This window comes from Heterocephalus glaber, unplaced genomic scaffold (genome assembly GCF_053883595.1).
Source record: "Heterocephalus glaber isolate CG9 unplaced genomic scaffold, H.glaber_assembly_v1.0 deba00001729, whole genome shotgun sequence".
In the NCBI taxonomy this organism is placed as follows: Eukaryota; Metazoa; Chordata; class Mammalia; order Rodentia; family Bathyergidae; genus Heterocephalus; species Heterocephalus glaber.
In genome coordinates, this window is record NW_028258440.1 from 15105593 (window position 1) to 15115308 (window position 9716).

Genomic DNA, 9716 nt, shown 5'->3' on the forward strand with positions numbered 1-9716 from the left:
TAACCCAGCCTTTCCAGGAAATGTCCCTGACCCCCACCCTTACTGAAAATCCTTGAATGCTTGCTATGTGACTTGCTCCCCCATTTGAGCTCCATTTAATCAATATTACCTGGGTGACTGTACTTGTAATCTTATTCATTGGTCATGGTCTTGCCCCACTTCATGTCCACCTTGTAAATTTCCATTGGGTCTTATAGTTTTGTCCCACATTGTACTCACCTCATCACATGGCTTTGCTGTATAAAACATCTTTGTAGAGTGGGGTGGGTGGGCAACCCACTTTCCAGGCCCCCTTCTGTCTCTCTTAGGCAGAAGCTTTCTTCTCTCAATAAATTTTTCCTACTCTAAAAAAAAAAAAGATACCTAGCAGATTAGTAAAGCACAGATCTGGGTGCATCTCTGGAGTGTTTCCGGAGATGCCTGGTATGTAGGCCAGCAAACTGAGGGGGAAGACCCACATTGATTTAGGCTGCACCAACCTGAGTGGAATAAAAGGGAAAGAAGGAAGAAGTTGGCCTGAGTTTTAAAAGCTCCATTCTGCTTGAGTAGTCATGTATTTTGCTACTGACATCAGCTGTGGACTCCAGTTTCTTCAGCTTTTCAAAAGATACTCATACCAGCAACTTTCCAGGGAGTTTCCAGGCTTTTAGTATCCAACTGGCACTGTATCCTTGATCATTCTTTTTTTTAATTTTATTTTATTGGTACATTTTAGGTATACAATATAATGATATTCATCATTGGAAATTTGCACCTTTACATACTCTCCTGGTTCTTATTTTTCCCCCTTCCCCTGCCCTCCCTTCAAATCCTCTATCCCTTGCTGTTTACAAACACTTTGTTTCCATTTTTTCATTTTCCAATATTAATTCCATTCCCTTCTTTCCTTTCTCCTAACCCTCCCACTTCCCCTTCCCCTTTGTCCCTTTTCTTCCTATTTTACATTATCTATTATACCCTTTAGTCCTTATTTACACTTTCAGTGTCTCACACTAGAGAAACTATTCAGTATTTACACATATGTGTCCTATTTATTTCACTTAAGAGTATCACCTCAATGTGCACCCATTTAGCTATGTCTCTAATTTCTCATTTTTTATGGCTGAGTAGTACTTCATTTTCTTTAAAAAAAAATTTCTTTATCCAGTATCCAGTTGATGGGCATTTGGTCTGCTTTTAAGTTTTAGCTATTACAAATTGTGCTGCTATGAACATGGGTGCACATATATCACTGTGGTATGATTCTTTTAATTCTTTGGGGAAGATCCCCAGCAGTGGAATAGCTGGGTTAAATGGGACTTCCAGTCCTAGTTCTTTGAGATATCTCCATACTGATTTCCACAGTGGTTGCACCAGTCTACACTCACACCAGCAGTGGAGCAGGGTTTCTCTTTCCCCACAGCCATGCCAGCATTGGTTATTAGTTGATTTCATGAGAGCAGCCATTCTTTCGTGACTGAGGTGGAATCTCAGCGTTGTTTTCATTTGCATCTCTCAAATGACCAGTGATGTTAAACATTTTTCCATATGTTTATTTGATATTTCTACCATTTCAGATGCCCATTTTTGGATTGGGTCTTTCAATTTGGGAGGTCTGATTTTTTTAAGTTCTTTATAGATTCTAGATAGTAGACCTTTGTCTGAGGAACAACAGGTAAAGATTTTTTCCCACATTGTGGGTTGTCTCTTCACAGTGTTGGTGATTTCTCTTGCTGTGCAGAAGCTTTTTAATAAGAAGAGATCCCACTTGTTCATTGTTTTTGCTGGTTCACAGGCAACTGAGGTTTTGTTCATAAAATCTTTTCCTACACCAAGGTATTCAAGAGTTCTACCTAACCTCGGTTCCAGCCAGTTCAGCATTTCTATTTTAATATTTAAATCTTTAATCCATTTTGATTTTAATTTAGTGAATGGTGAGAGATATAGGTCTAGTTTTAATCTTTGGCAAGTTGAAACCCAATTTTTCCAGCACCATTTATTAAAGAGGCTATCTTTCCTCCAGTGAGGGTGTTTGGCTCCTTTATCAAAGAGGAGATGGCTGGGTGTGTCTGGAGTTGTTTCTGCAACTTCTCATCTATTCTACTGGTCCTCAGGTCTGTTTCTTTGCCAGTACCATGCTGTTTTTATCACAGTAGCTTTGTAGTATAGTTTCAAGTTGGGGTTGTGATACCTCCTGCCATGTCTCTGTTGCCTGGAATTGCTTTTGCTATTCTGGGTCTCTTCTTGTTCCAAATAAATTTTTGGATTGTGTTTTCAAGGTCCATGAAATATGCTGCTTGGATGTCAACTGGGATTGCATTGAATCTTTATAGCAGTTTTGGAATTATGGTCATTTTCACTATGTTAATCCTTCCTACCCAGGAGCAGGTGATATCTTTCCATTTTAAGATATCCTCTTCAATCTCTTTTTTCAGAGTGTCATAGTTTTCAGGGAAGAGGTCTTTGATTTCTTTCATTAGGTTGATTCCTAGGCATTTCAGTATTTTGGATGCTATTGTGAAAGGAATTGTTTGCCCTGATTCTCTCTCAGTGAGTATGTCATTTGTGTAAAGGAAACCTATTGATTTTTGTGTGTTGACCTTGTATCAAGCTACACTATTCAATTTGGTTATCAAGTCTAGAAGACTTTTGGTGGAGTTCTTGGTGTCTTCTATATAGAGTATCAGGTCATCTGCAAATAATGAAAATTTGACTTCTTCATTTCCTGTCTTTATTCCTTTTATTTCTTCCTCTTTTCTAATTGTCGTGGCTAATGTCTCCAAAAGTATATTGAACAGGCGTGGTGATCAAGGACATCCTTGTCTTGTTCCTGATTTTAGTGTGAAAGATTTCAGTTTTTGACCATTTAGTATGATATTGGCTATTCGTTTTTCCTAGATGGCTTCTATCAGTTTGAGGTAGAGACCATCTATTCCAATTTTTTGTAGGGTTTTTATCATAAATGCATGTTGGATTTTGTCAAATGTATTTTATGCATCTATTGACATGATCATATAGTTTTTGTCCTTGGCTTTTTTGATACAGTGTATTACATTGATTGATTTGCACATCCCTGTGATGAATCCCACTTGATCAGCGTGTATGATCTTCTTGATGATCTTCTGGATTCTATTTGCCAGCATCTCATTAAGGATTTTTGCATCTATGTTCATTGGTGAGATTGGCCTACAGTTCTCTTTTTTGGTTGGGTCTTTCTCTGCTTTGGGGATCAAGGTGATGCTTGCTTCCAGGAATGAATTTTGGAGTATTGCTTCCCTTTCAATTTCACTGATGAGTTTAAACTGTAGTGGCAGTAGTTCCTCTCTAAATGTCTTGTAGAATTCAGCAGTGAAGCCATCAGGACCCGGGCTTTTCTGAGTTTGTAAGTTTTTAATTACGTTTTCACTTTCATTGATTGATATTGGATTGTTTAGAGTTTTTAGGTCATCATTCAACTTTGGTAATTCATATGTATCTAGGAATCTGCCCATTGTTTCTGTGTTTTCCGTCTTTTTAGTATATATGTTCTGGAAGTAAGTATTTATGATCCTCTGAATTTCTGCTGGTTCTATTGTAATTTCACCCTTTTCATTCCTAGTTGCATGGATTTGGGCCTTTTCTTTCCTTTTTCTGATAAGGTTGGCTAAGAGTTTGTCAATTTTGTTGATTCTTTTGAAGAACCAACTCTTGGCTTCATTGATTTATTGTGTCATTCTCTTAGTCTCCATTGCATGGAGTCTCCTCTGATCTTTATAATTTCCTCCCTTGTCTGAGCTTTGGGCTTGTCCTGCTCTTCTTTTTCTAGAAGCCTGAGATTCAGCATCAGGTTGTTTAATTGGGCTTGTTCTGTTTTCCTAATGTGTGTATTCACTGCTATGAATTTCCCTCGTAAGACTGCTTTCATTGTATCCCATAAATTCCAATATGTTGTATTATCATTGTCATTTAATTGTAGGAACTGTCTGATTTCTCCTTTAATTTACTCTGTGACTCATTAGTTATTCAGAAGTGTGTTGTTCAATTTCCGTGTGTTTATGAAATTCTTATGCTTTCTTTTGCTATGGATCTCCAATTTCATTGCACTATGGTCTGATAATATACAGGGCATGACTTCAATTTCTTTGCACTTACTTAAACAGGTTCTATGAGTAAGTATGTAGCCTATGTTGGAGAATAACCTGTGTGCAGCTGAAAAGAATGTGTATTCTGATTTTGTGGGGTGGAACACTCTCTAAACATCTGTTAACTTCATTTGTTCAAGAGTCCAATTGAGTTCTAGTATTTCATTACTTATTTTTTGTCTAGTTGATGACAGTGTGGTCTATTTGTGACAGTGGGGTATTGAGGTCCACCACTACTATTGTATTAGTGCATATATTACTTTTCCTGTCTGTTAGTATTTGTTTTATATAGTTGGGTGCACTAGTGTTTGGTGCATATATATTTATGACTGTCATCCCTTCCTCTTGGATTGTTCACTTTACAAGGATGTAGTGTCCTTCTTTGTTGCTCTTAATGAGTGTTGGTTTGAAATCCACTTCATCTGTAAAGAGGATAGCTACTCCTTCTTTTGGGAGGGGTTCCTGTCACATGGAGTACTGTTTTCCACCCTTTAACTTTCAGCCTATGAGTTTATTTTTGAATTAAGTGTGTTTCTTGTATGCAGGATATTGTTGGATCTTGGTTCTTGATCCATTGTGCCAGTCTATTTCTTTTTATTTTTGTATTGAGTACATTAACATTGATGGTTATTACTGAAATGTATTGACTTATTCTTGTCATGAATTTTTGTTGTTGTTGTTGGATTCTCTCACTTTGCATGTAATTTCTTGTCATGCCCAATGGATACATCCTGCTGTTCTTCCTGGGGTTGTGATCCTCATTGTCTTTTCCTGGGATACTGTCTAAAATTTTTTGGAGTGCTGGCTTGGTATTCATGAAGTTCCTAAGGTTCTCTTTGTCATGAAAGTATCTTATTTCTCCATCAATTTTGAAAAATAGCTTTGCAGTGTACATCAATATGGGTTGGAGGCTGTTTTCTTTAGCGCTTGGAATAGATCACTCCAAGCTCTCCATGCCTTGAGGGTTTGTGTTGAGAAGTCTGCTGTGATTCTGATGGGCTTTCCTTTGTATGTGATTTATTTTTTATAACTGCTTGTAGAACTTTGTTCTTCTGTTGGGTTTCTGGAATCTAAACAATTATATGACTATGTGTAGATTTTTTTTTTGATCAAGGCTAGTTGGAGTCCTATATGCCTCACTTATCTGTATGTCAAGTTCTTTTCCCCTCCTTGGGAAGTTTTCTGCCATTACTTCTGTGAACAGCTTTTTAATGCCATCTGCAATCTCTCCTGTTTCTTTGTTGATTCCAACCAGTCTTATGTTAGTCTTCTTTGCATCGTCTAGCAGCTGCTGGATTGATTTCTCATGGTCCCTTACAATTTTGAAGTATTTTTTCTTTTCCTGGTCACTAATTTCAATCTTATCTTCTATATCTTAAATTCTGTCCTCACATTGGTTCATTCTGCTGTGTAGGCTTTCAGTGGAGTTTTTACTCTCCTAGAAATCTGTTTGCATCTGTTTTATGGATTCCGTTTGTTTCCTATGTTGGAATTCCATCATGCTCCTCAGCTCCTCTCTAGATTTATTAATCATGTCTTGCACTAGGGGCACAATCTTTGCTATTATCTGAGAAATTATTTCTGATTTCATTTTTTCCAGATCCTCTTTTTCGCCAGTTCAGGGAGTACAGGTGGTTGAGTATCAGAGTGTTCCACCTCATTTCCCTTTGTGGTTGTTGTAGATGATCTGGAAGTCTCATTTTGAGACTTGTTTATGTGTCTTCTCATTTCAAGGGGGGGTGGGGGCATGTGCTGTTCGTGCCCTCATGGCTCACCTCCTCTGCACTGAGAGCAGTGGTATGGCAGCCCAGAAGCCCCCTCCTCTGCACTGGGAGTAGTGTTACGGCAGCCTGGAAGCTCCTTCCTCTTCACTGGGAACAATCGTACGGCAGCCTTGATCATTCTTGTTCTTCCGCTTCTAGCTTCTTAGACTGAGCAGCTACTGGATCCTCTGGGTCTCCAGCATGCAGACATCCATGGTGAACTCTCACACCTCTGGTCCTAAAAGCCTATATTGGTCAGAGAACCCTAACCAGTACATGAGTGGAGGTTAATAAATGAAGTATTTACAGAGGTATAGGCAGGGTGCTCCAGAGCCAGTAAAAGATGTTGGAGATGCCTTCATTATGTCAACCTGACTAAAAGAAGGAGGCCTTAGTGCAGGGCAATAGAGTTCAGAGTGATGGATGGAGAGAGGATCTAAAGAGGCAGAAGGAAACTAGCACATAACTTCTCATGCAAATTTTGCACTCATTCAGACCAGAGCTGTAATAAAGGTACACATTCATCTGTTAAAAACACCTTTCTTTATCAAATTAGTAGCCAAAACAAAATGACAAGAAGAGCTTTAATTTTTCTTGAAAAAGTAAGTATTTTCAGACATTTTAAACTATGAAAGGACCATTTGCATAAAGCAATGAATGGTTTTTAATCTATTTATTAAATAGTTCTTGCTTTGACACAGCATTAGCTCATGTTACTAAATGTGTTGAAAGGAATGAAACTGTATTTATTTAAAGTGGTCGGAATTTCAGATTTTTGCCTTAAAGTTGGTTTCCTTACATCCTACAAAAATTGAAAATGAGTATACCAAATTAAGGAGCTTTAACACTATGCTCAATTAACTAAACATTGCTTTCTTGTAGTCCAGTAAAAGAACGTAATAACAAGAAAACAAGTTGACATTGGTACTCTTATTTTTTAACAAAATAATAAAAATAGACCTAATTCCAAGGCTGCTATCACCCAGCCCATGCTCTTGACCTTTCCTCTCTGCCTCCATTCCTAACCCTGAGCAATGTCCCCAAAGGACCAGAATGATACCAGGAAAGGCCAGTGTGAAGCCTAGGAATCATCACAATAGAACCAATGATGGACAAAACACTTGATCGCTGATGCGGCGTATTCAGCACCAGCCAGACTGGTGCCACCTTGAGTGAGTTTTTAAATTTCTCAAGTCTCAATTTGCTCACCCTTAAGGTGGGGATGATGACAACATCTATTCCAACAACTGTGATAGAAATTGAGTAAGATTCTATCCATAAAGTACGTGGCACAGTGCCTGCCACATCATAGGCACTCATCAAAAACTATTCTCGTCATTTTTATCCTTTTTACTTCCCCTTCTCTTCCCCTCCTTCCCTAGATCCCCTTCTCAAAAATCTATTATTTTCATACTCAGAAACAAAGCTAAAGCAGAGAGAAAAGGGGAAAACAGGGGTGAAACATGGGTTACCTTTCAATTAACTAGAATGTTACATTGCCCAGACTCCCATTCCCCATGGGATCCCATTAAGTTCACATTTATGGTATTGATTTTTTCCAAGACAATGACCATTTTACACATTAAGCATCTCTACCTCCTGATGCTGTTTTACAGGTGGTCACTATAATAAGGTCTCCACTCACATCAATGTAGAAGTCGTTGTGTCTTTTTCTGTCAAAAGCAGGGGGAAAAAAGCAGGATAGGAAACCAAGGTCACTAACAAAAAATGTGCCTAAGAATCCTCAAGAGGAGCTTGGGTAGTAGCAGAAAGGAAGGAAGTGCAGAGGTAGAGCTGGATCACAGGGGCCAGGAAATGAATAAATGTGAGGGTTAGGATTCTGGAATCAGTTGTGATACTTATGTTTCTGCTTCTAAAACTAATAGAATTCAGAAGAGGAGCAGCAAGTTTGATTGATAACCATTGCCACCAGCATGGTTTCAGTAGTATTTCTCTCAGTTTATCCTTATAAAATCTCCATGTAGATAAGCGTCAGCCTGATGCAGAGCTTCCAGTGACCCAGAGGTTGGAGAGTAAGCTTGATGGGTTAGATGTGGATGCCCTTCCAGAAGAAGCCCCACTTACTCCAGACCAAACTGTAAACTTCAAAGATGAGGCATTAGCCCTGGCAAAAACAGGAGCAATGAAGAAGAAACCTAAGATGGAGAATGTGCCATTTAGAAAGAAAGATGCTCTGGAGCCAGCAAGACTACAGCAAGGACTGCACAAAGCTGAAAAAAGTAGACCAAGCCAACCTCACAGCAAGAATAGGTTGCATCAGACGACAGTTTCATCCAGATTAAAAATGAACCAACAGCCTGTGAGAGACCATAGGGCATCTTGGATACCCTCAAACCCCACCTCTCCACCAGCATCTTCTAAATGCACTGCATGGCTAAAGGTGAAATGTAGCCCCAGAGATCCCACAAAAGAAGTCTCTCCAGCAAGAAGGTGCTCCAGAGGAAAGTCAGCTGAGGGGTACCATTGAGCATGAGGCAGCCAGGATCACTTGGCTTGAGGCTGAGTCTCCTAAAAGACTGAAGGAACTAGAAGACTTAAAAGCCAAAGAAATGGACAGACAGCAAAAACAGAGGTTCGAATGGCTTGATGCTGAAACTTCTAAGTGAACAAAGGAATTGAATAAATTAAAAAGTGAAGAAAGGGATAGAATCCAAAAATTAAGTGTCTCTGCCACCCAGTTAGCAGACAGTTCTGAAGGCAGCAGTTCTGGAGCACTTGAAGCCCCTCTTGGTCAAGGCCCAGAGAATTAATTCTTCTGTGGAAGCAAATACTCATTTGAAAGATCATCCATCATTGAACACAGCAGCAGCCCAGCCCACAGAGCAGGATACTGTAGTTAATTCTGAATGCAACAATATTCATCAGCTGAATGACTTTTTGGAAGATACTGCTCATGAGCTCTGGGCTATGACTCCTAATAAGAACTTGGGGTCAGAAACCTTACACATCCTAGGGGACAGCAAGGACAGCCCAAATCTGGAGACCATGATGCTCCAAATGGAGGAAATGAAAAAATACCAGGAGACAGTTTGCCAAAGATACAGTAAAATTGTATATGCGGATCCTCATTTATGGATGCAGGAAGAAAGAAATGACCAGAAAACCCCAGCAGTAAGTGAAAGACCTCTGCCTCCTCCTCTAATCAGGATCACAAAGACAGCAGTTGGCAAGGATCCAGCCATTACCATCATGTTAGAAAGGCCCTGCAATGCCAGCTCCCTAGAAGAAAGTGTAGAAACAGAGAGATCAGAGAGAAGAGAGATTACCCTTCCCTACATTGCAGAAGACTCCCAGCAGAGAGAAGGCCAGGCTGCCCTGTTTGTCCCATGCAGCATGAGGCACAGCATTGGTAACTACTGTAGCCAGTTTTAGCAGTACCTCCAGATCATATCTCATGAGGCCACAGGCTCCTTCAACCCATGGCTAATAGCTGAAAGCTTTTCTGAAGAGCTGGTAGATGAAGCCCTGGGGGTTGTGGCTGCAGAACTTCAGGCTGCATGTGAAGACTATGCAGAAGCTGTGTTCACCTCAGAATTCCTAGAGGCTGCTGCATAAAGGCTGTCAACATAGGGCCCTCCTGTCACACTGGAGAAGGGACACACCACTCTGCCAAGCCCACAGGAAACTTTTGTCCTCAGCTGTCCATCCAGGCCCAAAAGGTGGTACCCTCGGAAGGAAAGAGATGCCAGTGTGGTCTGTCTCACTGTGTCTTCTCTCATTTTTACAGCAATGCTTCTGGAAGCTTGTAATGGGATGTTTTATTTTATCAGCACCCAGGAAACATGAATCAATTATGACAATATAATATTTATGAAATGTACAATTTTCCTAT

General features: G+C 39.7%; 1 pseudogene; it reads left to right on the plus strand.

Moving 5' to 3' along the window:
• Positions 1-416: 416 nt before the first annotated feature.
• Positions 417-9439, plus strand: LOC101715958 (protein moonraker-like; annotated as a pseudogene).
• Positions 9440-9716: the final 277 nt, after the last annotated feature.